The sequence below is a fragment of the Tenrec ecaudatus genome, chromosome 18 (genome assembly GCF_050624435.1).
Source record: "Tenrec ecaudatus isolate mTenEca1 chromosome 18, mTenEca1.hap1, whole genome shotgun sequence".
Classification (NCBI taxonomy): Eukaryota; Metazoa; Chordata; class Mammalia; order Afrosoricida; family Tenrecidae; genus Tenrec; species Tenrec ecaudatus.
The window spans coordinates 19,599,504-19,623,413 of record NC_134547.1 but is presented as its reverse complement, the minus strand read 5'-3'; the positions used below and the strand labels follow the sequence as shown (position 1 = coordinate 19,623,413).

Genomic DNA, 23,910 nt, shown 5'->3' with positions numbered 1-23,910 from the left:
CGACTCCCGCTGCAGCCATCCATTCATCTATTCAAAGTCCACTGTGTGTGACTGCCCCACGTGGTGGGGCAAACAGTTACCCACTTGACTGCTGGCTGAGAGGTTGGGGATTTGAACCCCACCCAGAGGCACCTCGGTTGTCTGCTTCCCGTTGAGAGTCACCTGTTGCCTGTTTTCCTTTGCTTCTCTGGGCTACATGGTACTGGGGCTTTGGAGGTGCCTCATACAGTTATCTCTGCTGTTGCAGTTCATTGCCATCAGGCCAGCCCCAACTGAAGGTGACCCACGCACACCGGAAGCAAAAACTCCAGGAACCTGTGCCATCCCTGTGATAGGCTATCATGCCACTTCTGGTGGGTACCGCTGATGGGGCAGGCCCACAACTCCGGCAACCATCCAATCAGCAGATGTTTGCTGGGCATCCGCCTGCCGATCGCTCACTGACATCCAGTGGCTTCTGACTCACGGCAAGTCTATAGGACAGACGAGAACTGCCCCTGTGGGTTTCCAAGGCTGTAAATCTTTATGGGGGTAGAGAGCCTCATTTTTCTTCCTTGGAGTGGCTGGTGGGTTCCAACTGATGACCTTGAGGTTAGCAGTCTGATTCCTAAACCACTACACCAACAGGGCTCCTAGCTCTTTGTTCTTAGCACTGGGGATGCAGCAGCGAACAAAAGAGGCAAAACCCCCCGTGAGACTCTGGAGCTGACAGTCTAGCAGGACAGATGACCAATCTATGACCAATGCAATTAGCCCGGCAACCAGTATGTCAGGAGGCAATCAAAGCAAACAAGGAAAGGTGGACAAGATCAGGGGCTTGGTAGCGAGTGATGGGGATGCTTGTCACCTTAGATGGGGTGGTCAGGGGGCGTCTCACTCAGGTGACGTTAATGTAAATCTCTGAGAAAGGTGAGGGGGCCGGGGCACTGTGGGACTGTCTGGAAGAACAGCATGCTTCAGGCAGAAGGAACAGCCAACGGAAAGGTAAAGGTTCTGAGATGGGGATCCACTCACTCCATCCGAGTCACAGCGAGCCTATAGGACAGGGGAGAACTGCCCCTGTGGGTTTCCGAGACAAACACTTAAGTAGAAAGCCCTATCTTTCTCCCAAGGAGCGGCTGGTGGTTTTGAACTGCTGACCTTGCTTGTTAGCAGCCCAGTATGAAACCCACTACTCACTATACCACCAAGGCTCCTCCAGGGCTTGATATTCCCCAGACAGAGCAAGGAAACTGGATTGCAGTGTTAGGTGGGGAAAAAAAGGTGCCTGAGGTTATTGTATATTTTTTGTATTTTCTCTTCTATCGACCAATTCATTATTAAAAAAAACTTCTTAAAAATACACATACCTTTCTCCTTGATGTGATTGAACAATTATATCATATGATATGTAAATGATGTGCCAATCAAACTGTTGGGCGAAAAAAAAAAATACACGAAGATCAAATTGAGCCTAGTTCCCAATTCAGGTCCTTTGGTTCAGATAAACAGTCTTTCAAAACGCACCATACACTTCGGGTGATCTTTCGCCTTTAATTGGCCCCTCTGAGCTGTAGTGTAGGAGGCCTGGTAATGGGGTGATTAAGCAGAAGGTCGGTGGTTAGAAACCACCAGCCTGAGCAGTGGGAAAAAAGAGATTGCACTCTACACCTATAAAGATTAAAACGGAAAAACAACTCAGTGTCATTAACTCTACCATTCCTACTTCCTCACTGCCATGCTGAGACCCTAACTGCTTCTGCCTGTAGAAGGGCCAGTCTTTCTCCCACAGCCCAACAAGTAACCACTACATCACCGGGGCTCCCCATTCCTGCTTTCCAAGCTTGAGAATCCTATGGGGCAGTTCTACTCTGTCTTCCGAGGTTGTTCCCAGTCGGAATCCATCAGCTCTGGGTGGGTTGGACCCTCAGTCTATTTTTACCTGCAAAATAGGTGTTATGGCGTCGTGGAAGGGATAGCTGTAGACCGGTGAACCACAAGGTGGGCAGTTCAAAACCACTAGCCTTCCATGGGAGGGAAACGAGGCTAACTGCCTTTGTAAGGATTTCGTTTCAGAAACTCTTAACTAGGGGTCGCCGTGATTGGACCGGGCTCGATGGCTTTTGGATTTGATCTCATAGGGTGGCTGTGAGCATCAGAGCAATAACACAAGCACAGCCTTCAGCCTCGCGCCTGCCACCTGGTAAGCGCTCCAGAGCAGCTTCCGGCAATTCTGATCTTTCCTCGTCTTGGGGGTGGGGAGGCGGAAAGGTGTGAGGAGGAAAGTTCTTCTCCCTTTAAGAGCCAGGCGGGGCCGCGAGCCAGCCACGCTTTCCAAATTTTCCAATCCCTGCTTGGCATTTTCCGCCTGCGGGTCTCCGATTGGACAAGCGCCACCAATCAGGAGCCGGAGCGGGCCCTGCCCGGTTATCAGCCCCGCCCCCTCTCTGGCCACGCCCCCTATCGGGCCGGCCCCGTTGCTGTGGAGACCGTAGGGCGGCGAAGGGGGAAAGCCCCGGATGTTCGTTGGGCATTCAACATGGCGGCGGCTCTGGCCGCGGTGGCGGCGGCGCCGGAGAGCTGAGGGCAGCGCGAGGGCGCGGGGTTCCAGGCCGAGCAGGTAGGCCCCGAGCGACTACGAGGCCGCGTCGGGCGGAGAAACGGTCCGGGCGGGGATCGAGGGGGACCGGACTGGACTGTGGGAGAACGTTGAGCAGAGTAGGGGGGCGGGTCCACCGGGTTCAAGGTTCACTACTGGAGGGAAGGGTCGCGTGAAGGGGTCGGGGGTCAACTCGAAGCGAAGCGAGGTGTAAAGGAGGTCGGAGGTCAACCTGGAGTCGAGGGGGCGTGGCGAAGGGGAGGCCAAAGTTGGGCTTTTGAAATCGGGGCGCGTTCCAGGGGGGTCGGGGCGTCTTAAAGGAAGGTCGAAGTGCGTGGTGAGGGAGGGTGCGGCTGCGATGGTCCGAAATCACATCTACGGGAAGGACGGCTTGGAGCAGAGCGTGCGATTTCGGTTGCGGGGTGAACTTGTCCTGGGATCGGAAAGGGACGAGATAAGAATCTGAAGAACGGACCGACACCCCGAGAAGTTAAAAATGCAGCCCCGAGTGGGGCCTATCGGGCAGGAGAGAGGGGGCCTCCGGGGAGTGGCCAGAGGCCGTTCCTGATGGGGAGAGCGAGCGATGGTCCCCACTTCCAGAAGCAGAAACTGAGGGGCAGCGGAGGGAAGTGAAGCCCAGGGACAACAAGGTCAGCAGCCCAACCTCACCGGCCACTCTGAAAACCCCGTACAGCAATTTCTGCTCCATGGGGGGGGGGTGGGGAGGGGTCGCCGCGAGCAGGGATCTTGGTGGAGTGGGGATTTGAACTCTCACATGGAAGCCCCGGAAGCTCCATCTCGCTCCCTCGCTCATTAGTCAGAAAACTAAGGAACCGGACCCTGCCATTCCGACGGACTCCGGGTCATTGTGTTGGCTCATGGGTGGTGAGAGCTCACTCATAGTCCAGGGGCACCCCAGGTGACAGGAGGGTGGGGGTTAGAACCGACAGCTGCAGTGCTGGTAGGAACCAGTTCCAATCATCTGCTTCCTTAAGGATTTGCAGCCTCGGCACCGAATTGGAGTTTACCCGGTTGAGTGTCAACTCTGGGTTTTTCCCTGAGTCTGGCCTCGTTCCATCCCTCCTACAGCCGAAGAAGCAGTGGGCCATTGGGCTAGACCGGTTTGACAGAGGGCTTCTAAGTGCCCAAAGCAGATCCGAACTTGGGGCCCAAGGACTGACATTGGAGGGTCTGAAGTTCTGTGCCTGGAAACCGGGGGTGGGGTGGGTGGGTAAGACCCAGAGGGCTGCTGAGTCCCTGGGAGACCAGTCCCTGGGGGTTCTCAGGTCCCAAAGCCCCAAGCTCGCCCAGTGGACACACCCACCTCCTTCGCTTGCCCTTCCTCCTTCCCTCCCTCCCTGCCTGCCTCTGGGCGGTGCTACCACTCCCTGGCTGATCCCACCTCCAGGTCTCTGACCTTCCCATTCCCTCAGCCAGGAATCCCTTCCCCCTCCCAGTCCCTCTCACCTCTCACTCACTCACTGCACAGCCCCAGCCCTTTCCTGTGTCTCCGGTGAGGTCAGAGTGGGCTCCAGGAGGGTCCTTCTCAGCCGCATTCCTTCCTGGGATTCCCCCACCCCATACACTGCCTGGCTGCAGAGGATGCTCTGTGGCCCGTGGCAGCAAGCCAGGCTCACAGTGGCTGACAAGACTCAGTGTCCCCTGGGACGGATCGACTCATGCCAGACCCTCAGCCAACAACCCAAGTGCCAAGCTTGGCAGAGCTTGCCAGCCAGCTCAGGGAGCCCAAAGAGGGCCCTGTCTAAGGAGGGCACGTTCAGAAGAGGGGCCAGAGGAGTTTCCTAGTAGGAAGAGGCGAACCCCCTCCCTTCGCAAATGATGATGATACTAGCAGGCACTGACCTCAGTGCACACGTGTGTGACGGAAGTCCCCGGGAAACCCTGCAGGAGACTAGGAGAGCCAGCAGAAGGTGCATCAGGCAGAGGGAGCCCGAACCCGCCGCCATTGAGACCATTTTGACTCCGAGCAGAGCACATGGGGTTTCTGAGACCATACATCCGTGGGAGCAGCCAGCCTCATCTCCCTCAGAGCGACTGGTGGGTTTGAACCGCCAACCTTGTGATGAGCAGTCCAGTACTTATCGCAGGGCCTCGAGGTGTGCAGGTACCCTGGCGTAGAGTTGTAGCCTGTGTAGGGCTGAGTTGGGACCCCTGGGGTGCTGGGCCTTGGGGGCAGTGCAGGGTGGCGAGGCCGGCGGGAGGATGAGTCATGGCTTGGGAAGCTGCTCAGAAAGGAGGCTGGAGCAGGGAGGCTGCGCTTACATCCCAGCTCTGGCCTCATAGGCTGTATGTCCGCAGGAAAGCAGCTTGACCATTCTGTGGGTCATCGTCTTCACTGTACAACAGGGGCCACCTGGTAGCTACCTCCCAGAACTTCTGGGAGGGGGCGGGGGTGTTGTCCCTTGGAGTGTTTGGCCCAGCCTTGGTGCACACAGTGGTTGCCATCACCTCTGCTGCTGCCACCTCCACTGCTTGGGGCAGATTGCACCTCTTCTTTCTCTGTCTCTTGGATTGGGGGAGATGAGGAACCGTGTCTGCCTCTAACCCTGTGCTCTGCTTCTCATTGGTGGGACAGTCTGACGACAGGCAGTCTCGGGAGCGAGATGGTAGTGCTGGTCAGGTGGGAGCTCTTTGGGGGAAGCCAGCTTTAGCCCTGGTGTGGGGTGCTGCCTCAACCAGAGCTTCTCTGTGTCTTGGTGTCAGAACCCCCAGGATGGACTAGCTCAAGCCCAGAGGGTCTTGCCAGGCGATGGTGTCAGGTGGCATTGGATCCAGGCCCCAGGGGGCATTCTCTGGAGTCAGTGGGACTCTCTCTGGTCCCCTGCTCCAGCGGCCTCGCAACCAGCCCCTGAGCATGGAGGCTTTAGGGGCTGACAAACACAGGGCTTCCATCAGCCAGACGCGGCCAGTCAGTGCACAGCTGCCCCAAGGACTGCAGAGACAAGGGAGTGCTCTGCAGGTGTGAAAGGGCCACCAGGGGCCATCTCTCAGATGGTGAGGGCACTCTTGTTCAGCCTGCCCCCATCCTTCTAACAGCTGTGCCACGTCCACGGGCACTGGTGTGATTGGTGAGGCAGCAGGTCACCAGATAGCCCTTCAGGGCTGCCTCAGCCTCGGAACCTCCCGGCCAGCTCACTCAGCGTCTCAGGGCTTGGTCCAGATGAGGAGGAACAAGGCTTAGACTCACTGGAGACCCGTGTCCACAGCCCTGCCCATCACTTAGCGGCTGCGTGACCTTGGACCAGTGGTTTCTTTGGCAGTTCAGTTTCAGGGAAGGGAGCCCGCTGGGCCTTCACTATAAGGACATCCACATGCCGTCAGTGTCCTCCCGAGATGAGCACATTGTAGCTGTTGTTGATGTCAGGGGGCTCTTTACCCCACCGCCACCCTCTCGGTCATGCCCACCTTCTGCAGGTGGCCCCCATGTTCTCGGCCTGTCCTCGAATGTAAGGTGTCCACACTCAGCACAGGAGTCCGTCTCCACTGGCCCGCACATTGGAATTGCCCAGAACTCCAGGAAATGCTCGTGCCTGGGCATCCCTTTGGTCATGGCTGGATCCCGGCACCAGTGCCCTTTGCAGCCAGGGTTGATGGCCACCCTGGGGCCACTCACATCAACACTGTGGTGGCCAACATGTCCTTTTCCTGTGTCTTCCCCATAGGCGTCCAGTTTGGGCCATGCAGAAGGTCATCCATCTCTTGGTGGCCTTTTAGGTGGTCTCTGGTTTGAATGTTCTAGAACATGTGTCCTGGAGTCCTGTGGGCAGAGTCCAGGGCATAGACCACAGAGAGGGGTGCCGGACCCTGCCCCCTGTCATTGTTCAGTGACATTGAGTTGGTCCTGATCCAGAGCAACCCTGCACACCACAGAAGGAGCCACTCACTGCCTGATCCTGCGTCGTCCTCGCTCCTGTGCTCACCTACTGTCTTCAGACCAGACACACTGCCATCAAGCCAGTGCCCAAGGGTTCCCCAGCTTGCACATCCTGACAGGAGCAGATAGCCTCATCTTTCTCCTTCCAAGCGACTGGTGGTTTCAAACTGCTGACCTTGCAGTTAGTAGCCGTGGAACCCCCTGGGCTCCTCCTCCAGTTCCTGGATGCTGCTAAACTGCTCTAAGTGTCAGGGCCAGCAGCCTCACAATAGCACTTGAGAGCCCCCTTATCCCTGAAAGGGTTTACCCAGCCAGAAGGTGAATGGTCTTAGGGACCTCCAGCCTGGCCAGGCATAGCCAGGAAAATGGCTCTGCATTGGCACAGCCAGGGTTGGCCCCCATCCAGCCCCATGCTCAGAGTGGGGCTCAAACCCTTTGCCCTCTAGAGCACCCAGGAGGAGGGCCGTGGCTGTGAGCCAGCCCAGCTCTGACCTGATAGCCGGCAGGGGAGGCTGGCTGACTTGGAGTCCTTCCAGAAGGAGGCAGGAAACAGGGGGTTAAGCTTGGGAAGGGCTGGGCCAACCCTTGTCCTACTTTCTCCATGAACTTGACCGTTAGTCCCCACACGGCCCTGGCTCTGCTCCTGGGGAGCACGTAGTGCAGTGAGGGGGTGGCTCAGGCCCCAGAAGCTGACAGCTCTGAGATCAGGGCCTGGACAGGGGAAGCCCAGGTGTCTGGGAGCCCAGCAGAGGGGCCTGGCCAACCTGTGGAGTCCGGGAGGCCCTTCTAGAAGGGTGAACCAGACCAGGAACGGGCGGGGACAAAGGGAGAAGGTAGTGGGTGTCAAGGTGCCAAACTGAGCAGGAGGCTGCTGTGACAGGCAAGCAGAAGAGGGTGGACAGGACCTGCAGGGCGGTGTAAAAGGACAGTCTGACCCAGGTTCTGAGTCCTGGTGACCTCACTTTGTTCAGTAACTCCGAGTCTTCACCCCACTTCATGGACAAGGACTCTGAGACCCAGTAGGCTTGCCCAGTAGGACGCCAGCGTCCCTGCTCTTTGTGGCCGCCCTCCAGTGACATGGAGGTGGCTTTGACAAGACAAGCCGCCCGGGCTCCTCTTCAGACACAGGGTGCCTCAGGGCTTCTGGGTGCTGGGTCCTTGCCTCCCTTGGGCTCCCTAGCCCCCTCCCTCCCACCCTTGGCCTCTGCTCACCCTTCCCTGTCCTGCTGGCTCTCAGCGAGCCAGACTTCCTGGCCAGACGCCCGGCAGGGGTGTCCCCGGCAGCTGCTTCTCCCATCAGTGAGCCTGATGGCCTCAGAGGCCACCAGCAGGATGCAGTCTCCTTCCAAGTATGGCCTGGGAAATGTCACTCTTCCCACCTCTCCGGGGCTGGGGCTTATTGTCTGCCAGATGCCCTGGCCCACAGGAAGCTTGGCGGTGGGAGGCCAGAGGGGGGCCAAAGGGGAACTCTCCCAGGTCCCAGGGGAGCCAGCTGTGGCGGATGCCCCAGAAGCACCGCTGTCTGCAGCTGGACTCTGGACCTCTGCTCCTTGTTGGGGCTCCCAGCTGGGGGCTGCTGAGAAGGAGACACCCTCAGTAGGCCTCACTCTGGAATGAGAGCCCCTGGGAGGCTTTGAAAGGAGCCCTGGTGGCACTCTGGGTTAGGCGTTGGGCTGCTAACTACAGAGCGGGCAGTTCAAGTCCACCAGCTGCTCTGCAGGAGCAAGATCAGGCTGTCTGCTCCTGGGAGGGTTTACGGCAGCATGGGCCCCAGAGGCAAGGCACTCTGAGTGGGGACGAGCCGCAGGGGTCGGAGGGGTCACTGGAGCGCTTGGTGGGATGCCTGGCAATGGCTGAGCCGAGCTGTTCAGCACCGGCACGGCACTTGGAGCAGATCCTGCCCCGTGTCCTGCCTGCCCACTGTGGCCCCCTCCTCGCCATCGAAGTTGTGAGCTCCCGGCGCCCCGTACCGGCTTTGCCAGCTGCGTCACGGGCTGCTTCCCAGAATCCCTGAGGAGGAGGTGTTATTAATCTCATTTTTCTTTGCTGCATTTTAATTTTGAGAAGACACGTTTTTGTTTGGCGTGCCTGGATTGCCTGTTCCCCAGAATAGTCTTTGAAAAGCGCATGGCACTAATGGGTGTGCCACAGCAGGGCTGCTGCACCCCCACGCCCGGCCCGCGCCCCACGGCCAGAGCGAGCCCTGCAGCCTGCTCTCGTGGATCTCCCTCCCCCCCTCGCCGTGGGGTGGTTGCTTGGGTTTGGGCTGAGCAAACAGCAGAGGCAGCATGTGTTCCGTCGGCCCCTGCGCTTTCATGGGACTGGAGGTCCCAAGGGTCGCCCGGGAGGGGCTGGGGCTATGCCCAGCACACACTCTCACCCGTGGGGTCTGAGGCCACCATCCCATTCCCATGCTTCAGCTGGCACCCAGCGGCCTCCCCATCACTGATTTTGAGGTGGGAAGTGGGGCTCAGCCTTGTGTGTATTGGCAGCCATTGGGTCCCCTCTTCTGGGAGCCGACTAGCTGTGAAGGGCCTCATGTTCCCTGAGTCTGGGGCCCCAGAGCGAATGAGTGGCAGATCTGACACTCGGGCCCAGGCTACCTGGCGCCATTCTGGAAGGTGTGACCCTGCCCGGTGCAGCCGGAGACCAGATGGCCTGGCTCTTCATTCCAGCGTCATCATTTGGTAGCTGTGTGGCCTCAGAGACATCACTCCATCATTCTGTGCCTCAGCTTTCTCCGTGTAAAATGGGCATGGTGTTGGTGGGCACTGGCCCCAGGGGGGCCTGGCTGCTCTGTCTGTAACCACTGTGGCACCCGACAAATGAAACCTAAGGAAGCAGGGGCTCTGCTCTCCTCCCCCCTTCTCTTGTGCTTCCATTCCAGGAAAGGTTTTGGAGGGGGGTGCCTGGACAGGTGAGGCCCCCCCTGCCTGCTCCCTCAGCTCCCATTGTTGGGCTGGCCCTGGAACTGACATAAAGGGACATTGTGTGGCTGGTTTCGGTCTGGCCTCCTGAGTCCTCTCTCAGCCCCTCCCACCCAGCAGGAGATTTGTCTCCCCTGTCCCCATCCCCCCTCACCCAGCCCTGGGAACAGGGAACAGGGAGGGAAAAAGTAGGCCACTGCAGGCTGCTCATCCCCCAGGTGAGGCCCCTTTGGCCGCTCCTGGCTCCACAGCCAGTGGCCTCCCAGTCTCCCTGAGCAGGCTGGCCCCGGGCTACCCAACTGAGAGAGATGCTGTGTGTGTGTTTCTGTGCAGTTCTAACTCTATGGCCTTCGCACACCTTGGGCAGCGGACCTACTATGTGCACAGAAGCGTCAATCACTAGCACCTGTCTGTGTTTCAAAGAGAATTGGGTTGAAATGAAGCCTTTACCCGACCCGGGACCACTGCCCGAATGGCGATCGCTCTCCTGGCTTTGGTGGGGCGGTCCTCGTGCCCATGAGCCTGGCCTCCAGTCTAGTTTCTGAGACCCGTCCATTTCTAGACGCGCCTGCGTGGTGCGGTGTACCCTGAAGGAGAGGCATGGGCTGCCAGCTTCTCCCTGCTCAGTTTTCCTTGACATGCCCGTCACTGCGCGTGTCCTGTGGGTCTGCTTGTGGAGTGTCTCAGGTGGGAGTTGTTCAGGAAGCGTGGGGACTGGCTGACCGAGCCGCAAAGGTTATCACCACAGTCTACGGCAGGGCATCCGCCCAGGGCGGGGTACGTTGCGCTTTCCTGAGTCAAGCAGACGGGGGTCAGCCGAGGGCGGCCATGCCCACTGCCGGGCAGTGCAGGGGCCTTTGAGGAAGTGCAGGGAGACTCACACGCAGGTCTGGGCAGTCCGGTTTGATCCTCCAGAAAACAAAAGCCTCAGTCGTCCTCAGGGTAAGCAGAGAAGGACGGACGCTGCCAAGGATTTCCTCCTGCTTGGACCCACAATCAATGCTCCTGGGAGCAGCAGTCAGAGATCAAAGGTCGAGCTGCACTGGGGCCTCTGCTGCACAGGACTCTACCTCACTGCCATGCAGTCAGTGCTGACTCACTCAACCCCCCCGCCCGTGGCTCTGCAAGCTGTGGGTGTTTACTAGAGACTAGAGGAGACCGCCAGCCTCCCTCCCTCCGGGCTGCTGGTGGTTCCAAACTGAACGCTGCGGATCGCAGCCCAACACGTAAGCACTACACCACTGGGACTCCTGCGACTTCTTGAAAGTGTTGAAAAGCCAGGATGCTAGTGTGAAAGTTGGGCATTACAGAAGGAAGACGGAAAAGGGGTCAATGCAGTTGACTGATGGTGCCGGCTAAGGAAATGGCAAGTCCGCGGGCTGCTCAAAGAACCCACCCATCTGTCGGGTTCCTTCGAGGCCAGGAGGGCCAGACTTGGACACATTGACCAGGCCCTGGAGAAAGGCATCATGCTTGGTAGAGTTGAGGGGCAGCCAAAAAGAGCTAGGCCCTCAACGAGATGGATGGACACAGTGGCTGCATCCATGGGCTCAAGCCTTTGGACAGTGGTGAGAACGGCCCAGGACGGGGCAGTGCTTTGTTCTGTTGTACAGAGGGCTGCCCTGCATCGGAATCTGCTCCCTGGCACCTAACAGCAACAGAATGAAGCTCCGTGTGCTTACCCTGGACTTAGCCTGGTGCCTGGCATCTGGATGCCAATGTGGTCGTTTCCTCTCTGTCCACCAAAGGCCATGGTGAACCTGGCTCAGCCACCTGATGTACTAGCCTCCTGGGGCACCAGGGTGGATCCACACACCTTGTCTCTGGGTCCCTAAGCCTAACTTGACCTTGGACCTGGGGATCCCTATTCTGGATGGAGCCCCTCCCGAGGCTGATTAATAGGTAACAGTAATTAAGGGTTTGCTGGGTGGAGGACTAGGCCCTGGCCCCGTGGTGTCCTGCTTGGCATGTTCACATCTGCTGCATCCTCCCTGGACCTCTGACCCATTTCCCAGATGAGGAGTATGAGGCTAGCCCCAGTGATGTGTCCTCAGTGCATCCCGCAGCCTCCTTGGCATGGTCCCTCCCACTTCTGAGCTGGCTAATCAGGTGTCCCCGACCCTGAGACCTCTGGCTCTCCACAGTGAGGCACAGTCCCAATTCAGAGTCGCCCGTCTGGTTTTCTACTGGGCAGCCTGCCTTTGTGCGTGTTTTTTTTCTTTGAGTTCTTTGTAGGTTCTGGATAAGAGCCCTTTGTCTCTAACAGTTACCCTTAGCCCAGTCTGCACAACGCTCTCTCGGTTGTAGCATTTAAGGAACCGGAGTGCCTCATTTCCAGGTAGATGCAATCGGAGCCTGCGCTAATGAAACACCCACACGGGGTGGTTTAGAGCAACCAGAAGGCATGCTCACAATTCTGAGGGCCAGAAGGCCCAACCGGGATTTGGCACTTCCTGCTTTCCCAGTGTCTTTGCTGCGTCCCAGGCACCTCTTGGCTTGTGGCAGCCCAACTGGAATCTGCATCCACCAAGCTGCCTTCCCCGTGTCTCATTTCTTCCTCTAAGGACACCGGCATACTGGATGAGGCCATCCCTACTCCGGCATGGCCTCCCATGAACTTAGCTGACATTGACAGAGCCGCCGCCCCCCCACATACGATCATACTTGACCAGTGGGACTCCGGGGCTTAGCATCACTGTATCTTTGGAAAAAGAATAATCCAACCGTAACAGTAGTCAGATTTGTCACTCATTTTCTGTAGAGGTTTGCCTTTTCACGGCTGTTCCCTGCCTCCTTGCCCCTTGTGTTTCTGTGCATGGTGTGAGGTAGGGCTCCCAACTCTTGTTTTCCACGCGGATACCCAGCCCTCCAAGCACCACGTATTACAAATAGCCTGGCTTTTCTCCCCTGCCCCCTTTTTCATAACTCACGTACCTATCTGTGTAAGCGGGTCTGCTGCTGGTGCTGGGTTCTTTCCTGTGCCTTCTCTTACCTGTTCCTCGACCACCACCACTCAGCTGTAACAGATATCATTTGTAAGAGGTCTCTCTCTTGGAGCAAGCTCGCCATCCCACTTGTTCTTCAGCTGTGGCTTGGCTAGTCTCCCTTCTTTGCAATTTCATTTAAATATTCGGCGAGCGTCTTGTCAACACACACACACACATCTCTAAGCCCACGAATGTGTCGTGTCTCTCCATTCAGTTATTTATGTCTGTTTTCTTTGGTGTCCCTCAGCAAAGAGCCGTCCTTGTTGGGTTTCCCTGGGAGACTTTGACGGCGTGGTCGGGGAAGTGTAATCTGGCACCGTTGGACCTCGTCTACATCTGGGAGGAGAAAGAGAGTCCAGATCGGCACAAAGCCGATGCTTGCGGAGGGCCTCTCCAACTCTGTCACCCTCTCTGACGTCAGCCGGGCCACGGGCCCTGGGCCAGCACACTCTGCTCCTCCGTGCTGAGAACACCTTGCACAGCCACACGGACCTCACGGGTCTCACTCAGGATCGCGGGGCTTCTTAGGCATGCCAGGCTCAGTGCCGGATCCAAGGAAACCACTCAGGAGACAGGTCCTATTTGTTAATCGGGGCGGGCAGCTTCCCACCAGCCAGCTCTGTTTCTCTACAGGCAGGCCTCCCGCAGCCTCAGCCTCAGCCTCTGCCCGCTCCACCTGCAAACCTCTGTTGAAGATGCTCAGCTCGCTCACTCAGTGGGTCCTTGCCCCGGCCTCCCCCTTTCCCGCCAGTTTCACATCGTTTCCTGCTGTTTCCAGCCTGACAGCTCGCACACCTGGGTTTAGGAGGTCCTCAGCTCAGGGATCCTGGGCCCCAGGGTTGCACTCAGCTCCAGGCCCTTCATGATGGTAGCGAGGTCTCTCCCTCAACCTCCGTGCAGTGGAGCTGAATGTAAGTGTCAAGTCTTGGCCCTCAGGGAGGCCACAAACTGGCCATTTCCCCCAGTGAGCCAAGGTCAACCTCACTCCCCCAAGGTCTCTATCAGACAAACCAATCCTTTGCAAGGTTGTGACCCAGGCAGTCATTTTTGTTTTTTAATCATTTTATTGGGGACTCATACAACTTTTATCACAATCCATACATACATACATCATATCAAGTACATTTGTTGCCATCATCATTCTCAAAACATTTGCAATTGGCCAGAATTTTGTGGAGAATTTTTGCATCCATGTTCATGTGGGCTATTGGTGTGCAGTTTTGTCTTTGTGAGATCTTTGCCTTGATTTGGTATCAGGATTATACTTTCTTCATAGCATGAGTGTGTGAGTGTTCTGTTTCTTTCTATATTCTGGAATAGTTCATGGAGCATTGGTGAGAGTTCTTCTTTGAAAGCAGTGTGGAATTACCCTGCTAAGGCATCTGGTTGTATGCTTTTCTTGGCTGGGAGTTTTTGTTTTTAATTGTTTTATTAGGGGCTCATTCAACTCTTATCACAATCCATACATACATCAATTGTGTAAAGCACACCTGTACATTCACTGCCCTCATCATTCTCAAAACTTTTGCTTTCCACGTAAGCCCCTGACATCAGGTCCTCCCCAGGTGGTCCTTTTTGGACAGAATTATAAACCCTGGGCCAGAAAGGTCACCTGTACCAGACTCCCATTGCCCTGTAGGAAGCCCTACACCGGACGTGTGCTCCCCTTCGTCCCCATGGTCTGGCCTGGGGGACACAGCCCTGACTGCCCCAGGCCCCTGTTTTGACCCTAGCCCCACCCTCCTCCAGAACACCTGTCATTTTCCTCAAGGATTTCAAGGGCTAATTAAGGGTTTTCCTGGACTAATCAGCTTATAGTTTAATTATCAGGGAGCAGGCTCAGGGCTTGGGGAAGCGGCTCTGTTGGGGTCTCCCCACCCAATGGCAGGAAGAAGCCAGTGCCCAGCCCTGCCCGCAGGGGTGGGAGGACCAGAGGACACTGGGTGCCTCCACAGGGTCTCCAGGTACTCCCTGCCCGGGAGAACAGGGGAGAGGGCACAGAGGCCTCCCCCGTCCCTGGCCCCCTTCCGCCACTCGTCTCTGCTCCTGCTGCTCTCACGTCATGGGCTTGCAGGTGCCCACTTCTGGGGACCTCCTCCCACTGCACCCCCCCCCCCGTCAGAGCAGGTGTCAGCCGCTGGCTACAGTCTGGTTCCCCCTGTGTTAACGCCTCCCCCCTGCCCTTGGCCCACTCTCACTCCTAGTGGACCAGGCCCTGTGTTCAGTATTTTGAGTTGCAGGGGACTCAGGAGGAGGGGAGGGCTGGTGCCGCAGGGTTTGGGCCCTCTGGACAGGCCGGGCCTGGGGCTAGTGGGGGTGGGAGGTGATGGCCGTGCCTGGTCCCACCTCATTCCTTGCATTCCTCAGCTGGCCTGGGCTCTAGGCTCCCAGACCCCAGGTTGGGGAGGTAGGGCAGCTGGAGAGGGCCTCCTGGTGGACACGGCCCTCCCATACAAGGCCTGCTTCCTGCCTGCCCTTCCATGCTGCTCCCTTCCTCCCTGCCGCCTCTGAATGCCTTCCTCCACTACCTCCTCCCAAGCTCAGGCCAGCCCACTGAGGCCAGCCTCCCCTTCCCCCATTTCCTCCCAGCCCTGGCCTTAGCTGGCCCTTGGAGTCACTTGGCCCCCTGGGTCTCCTGGCTTGTTGGCCTGAGTCTCAGTGGCTTCTGTGTTGGTGATGCCATTGTGGTCCTGAGCTGGGGTTGCTGGCCTGCACTCCCCAGCTTCTGACCCGAGGTGACGAAGTAACACTCTCCCACCACCACAGGGCAACTGAGGCTCAGAGAAGCTAGGCTGAGAGCCTGCTCTCCTCCTCCCGCCACTTCTCATTACTCGGCCACTTCCCTGCATGGAGCCAGGGTCCCACCAAGGCCAAGGCTGAGAGGGGAGATGGATTTTGCAGGCCCAGGACAGGAAGGATGCTGAGGTCACCTCACCGTTGCCTCCCGGGCTAATCTCAACACCTGGAATCCAGGGGCCTGGGTGCCTGGTTCTGGAGGGCAGTCCTGGACCTGGCCTGCACACCCTGAGTTCCTGGGTCTCCCCTCAGGGTGCCCAGGGATTCCTTCCCTGCAGCCTTCAGTCTTGGCCCTTACCCCAAGTTTGACCCACTCCTCTGAGCCCCCGGGTGAGGGTTTCGGTCCCCATGCTGGTGAGAGGGCCCGGGAGTCAGCGGGTGGGGCACGTGGTTGTCTCATCAGGCCACCATGACTGCCACACTGAGCACCAGGCTTGGGGAGCGGCGCCTCCGAGGGAGCGCCCCGGCATCCCTTGCTCTTGTGATAAGGTCACATTTGAAAAATGGTGACCCCTTTGTATTTTGGAAAATTTCCAGCGCGCTCAGGGTGACCTGACCTCATAACCCTGCTTCCCGTCTCCCGCAGCCTCCCCGCCTCCTGGTTATGTGGAAACAGATCCCAAATATAGGTGCTGGGCCCCAAGCACTGCAGATGTTTCTTCTGCAAGAGATAAGCAGTGCTCAAAACAAACAGGGCGTGCATCGGATCTCCCGGAACTCCACGGGGGGGAGGGGGGAACACTACAACTAGCCCAAGTCCACATCTTTTTACCAGTTCTGACCCCAGTGCCCCTCCCACAGCACTCAGCTCTGCTTCTTGTCTGGGCTCGATCCTCTGTTGCATTGGCCACACAGAACTCATGATCATGGGGTTTATGAGGGAAACACTAGGTTACAGTTCAGGTTCAAGACTGCTTAGGGTGCAGTTCTTTGATCCAGAGAGCCTCTCTCAGCAGGCCTCTCTGGCCCTGAGCCTTCGCCAGCCCTCTGCCCTGCTTGGGCCAATGTTCCAAAGCTCTTGCAGCTCTGCTTGTAAGTAAGTGCCCAGAGGCGTGAACTCTGCCAGTATCCCCACCAAGTGCCCAGAGGCAGCCCCCTTTGCCAGCGTGCCTTCTGCCCACAGGCATTGAGTTTGAAGTCCTCTGCTCTGTCTCTGCTGATCTCTGCGTTCTGCTGCACCTGCTGCCCCTGTTTGTCTCGGCTTCTCCAGACCCTCGCCATATCTGCGGTCACGGCTCTGTCTCCAGACTTAGGAGGTTCTGAGCCCAGGGATCCTGGGTCAAAAGGTGGGTAAATACCACTCCAGCCTCTTCTTGCTGAGTGCCGTGAGATCTGGCTGTACCTCTGGCTGGGGTGGGCAATGGACCATGCCCCTAGGTAGGGGTCCACCCATCTTATTTGCATGGCCTTGCCCAGCTGGTTGGTAGGACTTACAGAGACCTGGCTGCCAGGCCATGTGAATGCATTTGCTGCCCACAAATGCCGTTGTCAGGGGAAACCCAGGCATTTCCTTAAGATGCTTGCTCCTCTCAAGTCTGAGCTGTAGGATTTCCCCCTTCACTCCTGTGTGGGCATTTCCAGCCCCTAGTCTGGCTGGTGTAGCCCCGTGAAGCTGCCTAGCTTGCTCCCCGTCCCCTGTGCCTCCTGTCAGTCAGGACTTGGGTCTAGAGGCTCAGCATCCCCTTGGCTGCACTCAGACACGTGGTGGCAACTTGGAGACCTGCTAAAGAGACCCCAAAAGAGAAGTGAGTAGCTGGGACAACCAATGGAAGGCTGGTGTCCAGAGGCGGCAGTCGTGGAACCAAAGGATGGGCCTTCCGGGAACGTGGCAGCCACAGGGCTCTGAGCCCAGCTAAGAACTGCCCGGGCTGACTGCCAGCTTCCAGCTGGCCTGGCGGTTACTGGGCCAGCTGTGTCACCCTAGGTGGATATCCCAGCCCGTCTGCCTGCTGCCTTCTCCACAGCCCAATGGTAACCACACATCCTGTGGGAAGCTATGGTGGGCGGGGCCTCTCCATGGACACAGAGCCCTGGGTGGTATGCTTTGTCTGTCTGACACACACCCAGGTCCCCTCCAGCCAACTGGCCTTGGCTATCCTGGAAGCTGCCGGTCGGTCACACACGTGCCCCGGTTCCCTGGGCCTTTGTGCTAGCCCCTCCTCCTGTGCCTCCTGTCTCTGCTGTCCCGTCATCAGCTGTCAAAGAGCAGTGCGGCCCTCTTTGTCCCCACCCCTGCTTCTTACAGCTGTGTTCTCTCGCCCGTGTCTCCAGAATCTCGGACAGTGCCGGGCACACCCGCGGTGTTTGTGTGACGTGATGATAGACCATTGAGGGAGCAGTGAGTGGATGAATGAGTGAGGGGACGTGTTAGGATGAGGGGGCCTGGACTGGATCTGCCTTGCCGGGGCCTCCTGGCTGTGCAGCCTCGGTGGCACCTCCTTGCCCTGTGCGACGGTCTCCCTCTCTGGGAAATGGGGCCATTAGCAGCCCTCTTCTTGCTGCCTCGTGTCGTGTGGACTGGAGATGCCAGCCAGGGACTGTACCTGCCGGGGGGACACATGAAATAGACCCATTATGTGTGGCAGAGCCCTGTGGTGTGGTGGGTCACTCAAGGTAAGCCGTTCAAAAACACCAGCTGCTCTGAAGGAGCGAGCAGCCTCTCTCTCCGGGAAAGAGCTTGGGGCCCAGAACCCCTGGGCGGCCTTCCCAACCCCGTAGGGTTGCAGTGAGTCAGAAGGACACCATGGTCACGAGTTAGGTGTTTGCTTTGTGCTCCTCCTGATAACCACCAACCAAAGCCACCGTGGGGGCAATGGTGATTCAGAGCAGCCCTACAGGCTAGGGAAGGATTGCCCATGGTGATTGCAGAGGAGACTGTACCTCTTCTCGGGAGTAGAAAGCCCAGTCTTTGCCGCAGAACGGGTGGTGGCTTCGTGCTACCAACTTTGCAGTAAGCACATAGCTCACTCTGCGCCACGGTTCCCGGTCTTCCCGTACTCGCAAATACACCCAGTCCTCTTGAGTTATTGTTTTTTGCTCACTGGGAAAGACTTCAGACGCCTTCTAGAGCAGAGGTTCTCAACCTTCCTAAGGCCTCGACTCTCTGATACAGTTCCTCATGGGGTGGGGACCCTAACCAGAAAATTACTTTTGCTACTTCCTCACTGTCATTTTGCTACTGTTATGAATCAGGTGATCCCTGTGAAAGGGTCATTTGACCCCCAAAGGGTTCGAAACCCACAGGTTGAGAACCACTGCTCTAGAGAATGCACCCTGCCAGCCTCCATTCAGCTAAAAGAGAGGTACTCTCTGGGGGCTGAGGCCCCCGGGGTGGCATGGGTCCAGAGCTCAGTGCGACCCTTGGCTGCTTCCCTCATCAACTTGCAGCCTTGTTCCTCAGGTTTGCAATCGGTATAAGTGGACCCTGGTCATCTGTGTTGGACAGGTTCTCTAGAGAGACAAACCAGATTGCTAGTAATTATATATAAATCTATTTATAAAGATAGATATATAATACAAGAAATGAACTGTTAAATTATATACAGATAGATGATACAAGAAATTAACAGTTAAATTATAAAGCAGTGAGACACTAACAGTCCTTTAAGGCTTGAGAGCCGCCAGTTGCCAGTCCCCTTCTGTAGAGAGAGCTGGGCTATATATACCCAGGCAGCAAGCCATAGCTTGTGGTCAGCATCTCCCCATCGACAGACAAGTGAAGTCCGATGCAGGGGTGTCCTTTGGCTGGGCTCAGAGGCGGGGCCCCAGATGGGAGCAGCCTGCCCTGGCAGGCTCAGGGAGCCTGTAGCCCTGGTGGCAGTCCCCTTTAAAACTACTGCCTCCGAGTATCGCTGGTCATTTCCTTTCCCCGGAGGCAACTGCTGGCTGCTCCGGTCCCCAGGTGAGACTTGATACGCTCTGTCCCCAGGCTGGTGCCTCTGGTGTCATAGCAGCCTTCCAGGCAGGGCCCTGAGCCTGGCCCTGCCACCTCCGCCCCTGGTCCTGTCACCTGCCTCACATGGGGTGGCCCTCTGGGTGGACATTACTCTGGAAGGCTCCAGGCCCGGCCCGCCCTTGTCCGCACCCACGTGTGCACCTACTAGCCAGGTACTCCTGAGCATGTGACACCCTCCCGACTCTGTTGGACTCAGTTTCCTCATTTGTAAAATGGGGTGGTGTAAGGATTAAGTCCCTGGTGGTACACAGGGTTCAGCGCTCCAGGACTAGCCCAGGGCCCATGTCTCTGCACATGTGGGACAGCAATGGGCCACGGTCTGTCAGCATCAACAGCAGCCAGAGCAAAGTACCCATCTGAGTAAAATGTTAGCCAGCCGGCCGGCCTGGAGGCTCTCAGGCCATCTCGTTTTACAGATGTGTGCCCTGGACCTCCTTCAAGCCTTGCCCTGTGCGGGCTGTGTCCCCCCCATGGCCCCATCCTGTGAGGGAGACGGACACAGTGATGACCCAGAGGACGTGGGAGAGCCTGGCTCCTCTTCCCCTCACGCCCTAGGAGACGACCAGACTCCATCTGCTGGGGGGCGGGGAGGTTCCAACCGCAGGGACCAGCATGCACGGAGGCTGTCTGACGTTGAAAACCCCATTTTTATTCTTTATTTGGGATTTTTTGAGATTCACATGAGTTGTAAGTAATAGAGCAGCCCCATGGACCCATCACCAATCGTAATAACAGCTTGAAGAACTCCAGTGCAGGGTGGCAACCAGGCTGGTGTCCCTGGTGCAGACAAGACACAACATTGCCAGCGCCACCAGGGTCCCTCCTGGTGCCCACCTCCCCCTCTTCCTCTCTCTCCCCCTTCCTGTCTGTCGCCTCAGCGTCACGCGGCTTCTCTCCATTTTTAGGACGTTGTCGTGTCAAGACCAGTCTGTGAGTGCGCTCAGGCAGTGTCACCTTTGAGACGGGCTCTTTTCATGCTGCAGGATTCCAGATTCATCCTGGTCGCGGCCTGTGTCTAGAGGGCTTTTCTTTTTGTTGTGGAGTTTTTTAGTTTGTACTTGGCTACTGCCCGGAAAGTTGGCCATCTGTTCCACTCAGAGAGGGCCGGAAGAAAGGCCTGGGTGTGTGTGCATGTGTCTGAACCTCAGCCATGAAGGCTCTGCTCCGCCATACGTGGGTCCCCTGGGTTGGAATCGCCCCAGCGGCATGTGCTTTGCGAGTTTATCCAGAGTTTACTTCTCTGATACCCAGTAGCTGCTTCCGCCTTCATCAACAAAGCTGCGGCAGACCACGTGCATCCAGGGGTCTGTGTGGCTGTCCGGAGGGGAAGGACAACGACCGGGCCCTGTGGTGGTGATCCAGGATCCCTGCTGGCATTGTGGTTCCCTATCAGGCTTCAATCCACAAGGGTAGGAGTTTGAAACCAGCAGCCGCTCTTAGGCAGAGCGCTGGAGCGGTTCTCTCTGTCCTGGCCTTCAGGGTGGCTGTCAGTCGACATCACTCAATGGCAGGGAGCACATGGAAGTGGTCCGATAGGACGAGGTGGAACTGCTGCTGCGCGTTTCTGAGACGGTAGCCCCTTGCAGGAGTAGAAACCTCAGAATCCACTTGACGGCGGTGAGTGTGGTAATGAGAGCGGGGCCCTGGTGGCGCGGTGCTAAAGCACCTGGTGGCTGCTGACAGAACCGTCCGCTGATGGAGCTCACCGGCTGCTCCAAAGGAGAGGGCTGTATCGCCACTTCCCTAAAGATGTGCCGCCTGGGAAGGTCTCATAAGACAGTTCTAGGGCTCTGTGGGTCCGAATCGGCATGTACATCATCAGAGGTCTGGCCAGGTCGTCAATCACGTGCTTCCTTTGGAAAGAAACTGGCCAGTTTTTCCCAGAGTGCCTGTGCCGTTGCATTCCCACCAGCGATGCCCCCGAGAACCCGTTTCTCACCAGCTTTGTCTGGTGGTGCTAGATTGTATTTTCACCCTTCCACGGGTGTCCAGCGAGGACTCGTTATGTGGTCCACGTGCGTGTCATGCATGGTGCTGAACTCAGCTGCCATCCAGGTGCCCCTCTGGTAAAATGTCGCTTGCCAGATTTGGCCCCGTTCTCAGTGGATTGCTTGTTTGTTTGTTTGTTTTTTCTCTGTAATCCCTCATTCCATCTGGACCCGCCACAAAAACAGACAGAAAGCGCAGGGACTTTGTATTCTTTCGCATCCCAGTGCAGATTGCTTGATTGCTTGACTGTTAGGTTTGAGAACCCTGTGCCAAGATCCCCTCTGACCTGCTGCTCTTTATTTGCCTGGACTCACCTGGGCTTCTGCTGCATCTCAGTGAGGTCTCTTTCTGGATTTCTCCTTTTACCAATTGGACTTCAGGTGCCTAGTTCAACACTCCTGGGCCTGAAGATTTCCTCCTGTCGTCTCTTCCCACCCTCAGTTTTTTCAGTTTAATGTGTTCATGTTAAGTCTCTGATTCCCCAGAGTTACTGTTTTGACTTGAACTTGTAAAGTTCAGGTCAAGATTCCTCTCTGCCCCAGGATGTCCTGGGGCTCCCAGACCATGGGTGAAGTTGAGTTGCTTATTCATCTTTGTCAGAAGGTGGCCTCAGTTGGGTCCTGAGTAGAATTGGGTTCCAGAGAGTTCGATGGCTGGTCTTCATAAGTTAATCACCAGGCCTGTTGTCGAGGCACCTCTGGGGGGACTTGAACTTCCAACCTCCCGCTTAGCCGCTGAATGCTTAACCATATGAGCCACTTGGAGACTCCTCTGAAGGTAGAGTGTGCCCTCCTACTTTGTCTTTGCTGAGCTTGCTGGAGCTGGAGGACCTGTGCCCGACATTTGGGAAGCCCCTCTGGGGCCTTCTTGTGTGGGAGGTGGCACCCAGGCTTCCCAGGTGTTCCACAGGTGAGCGCTCTCGTCCTCAGGAGTCAGTCTCTGGCTCCTGCAAGGGTGTTGGCTTTTCTTGGTACCCATGGCTCACATCTGTCGGGGCACCGTGGCTAAGCTGCTGGCTGAAAGGTTGATGGCTGGAGCCCAGGGTGGCTCTGCGGGAGAGAGATGTGATATCTGCCCCCTAAAGAATGCCAACCCACCAAACTCACTGCCATCGAGTCCAGACCCTGTAGGACAGGGTCCAATGGCCTCTGGGTTGCCCAGACTTTCACTGTGCGGAAGTAAAGGACCTCAACTTTTCCCTGCAGAGTGCCTGGTGGCTTCTAACTGCTGACCTTACAGTTAGCAGGCCCACGTAGAGCCCACTCCACCATCGGGGCTGACCCTGCAAACCCTGAGGGACAGGTTCATTCTGTCCTATAGGCTCGCTGAGTTGGAAAAAACTAGGTTTGAGGCTGGGTCTCTCACTCCATGTCTTGTCAGTCACCCCAACATCCACCAGCCCTCCCTGGCCCACACCCACTCAGGGCAGGCAATTATGTCTCATTACTTCCCCCTTTGCTCCCGTTGCCCCCACACTTGACCTGGCCTGGTTCCACTGCAGTCGCCTTGTTTGAGGTCCTGCACCTGCCTGTGCCCTTCCAGCCTGCCCTCACCCAGCCTGTCACATGTCTGATGTGCACTGCCCTCTGCAGCAGGGCTGTGGACTCCCAGCAGTGGGGCCTAAATGAGGTGGTGCTGAGCGAACCCTTGAGCTGAGAGAGTTTTGTGCGGCTGGAAGAGATGGGGGTGGGAATGTGACTGGGAGGGCAACAGAGCCTGGGACCTGGAAGGGGGTGGGGGTGCTGGATGTGTCAGAGAGGGACACGGTCACTCTGTGGGCTGACCCAGCAGAGGCTTGAGCAGGCATCTTGAAGAAGATGACACTGATGACTTCTGCGCCTGTGCCAGACGAGTCCGTCTCCTTCCTGAGAGCCCTTGACCCAGCTGATCGGATGTGCTGCAAAATGTCCACGGTTTGGGAAGACGTCCGTGGGAGCTTTGTGAAAACTTTTGTCATGAGCCCTGACTGACATCACAATAGTTTCTTTTCCCCTCGGCACAAAGCGTACCCCTACTGCTATAGTTTATTGTGCCAGCCTGGCCGATAAACACAAGTAGGATTAACTGAAAGGCAGAGGGATAAAAGGCTCGGTGAGCCTCACCTTGGTTGTTCTGTGCCTCAGTTTAAAGGGGTACACTACCTGTGGGATGCCTAGCCTGTGGACTGTGTCGCTGTAAGTTGAGGTCCCTTTAAGCCCGCACAATTGGAATGTTCATCTCTGGAGCTGGGGACTGACAGTTGATGACAGTTGGGGACCTGCCTTGCTGTTTGCTGCCTGGGTACTTATAGCCCAGCTCTCTCTACAGAAGGGAACTGGCACCTCGCAGCTTTCAAAACTTGAAGGACTGCTAGTGTCTCACTGCTTTATAATTTAACTGTTCATTTCTTGTATTATATATCTTTATAAATATATTTATATATAATTACTAGCAATCTGGTTTGTGTCTCCAGAGAACCCTGTCCAATACCCCTACCCTCCCAGCCCCGGTTTATGGAAGGCGCTCTCGGGAGACTGAGGCGAGTGTGTAACTGAGGACTTATCTGCAGCCGTCCACAGGGCACAGGGGCACGTTTTAACCTCATCTGTTTGTGATAAATCCACCCACGCACGAACGGGAGCCCTCGCAGCTGCACCTGATGGCTTTGTGTATGCGAACTCTCACACTCCACCACACCCCATTTGGGTGGTCCTGCCCCACCTCGTTCTTTGCGGTGGGGACAGCTTGGCCAATTTCTGGCGTCTCGGTGCTGACAGAGACACACATAGAGAATGTTTCCTCCG

General features: G+C 56.9%; 1 protein-coding gene and 1 pseudogene across 2 annotated transcripts in view; one reads left to right on the top strand and one right to left on the bottom strand.

Moving 5' to 3' along the window:
• The first annotated feature begins 2,460 nt into the window (after positions 1 to 2,460).
• The window catches only part of PAK4 (p21 (RAC1) activated kinase 4), a 38,288-nt gene continuing 16,838 nt past the window's right edge, over positions 2,461 to 23,910 (top strand). For both annotated transcript variants that reach the window (XM_075536376.1, XM_075536375.1), the window contains exon 1: positions 2,461 to 2,599. The gene's annotated coding sequence lies outside the window, so the exon portion shown is untranslated. The remainder of the gene's footprint in view (positions 2,600 to 23,910) is intronic.
• On the bottom strand, positions 21,271 to 21,356 carry LOC142432911 (small nucleolar RNA SNORA31; annotated as a pseudogene).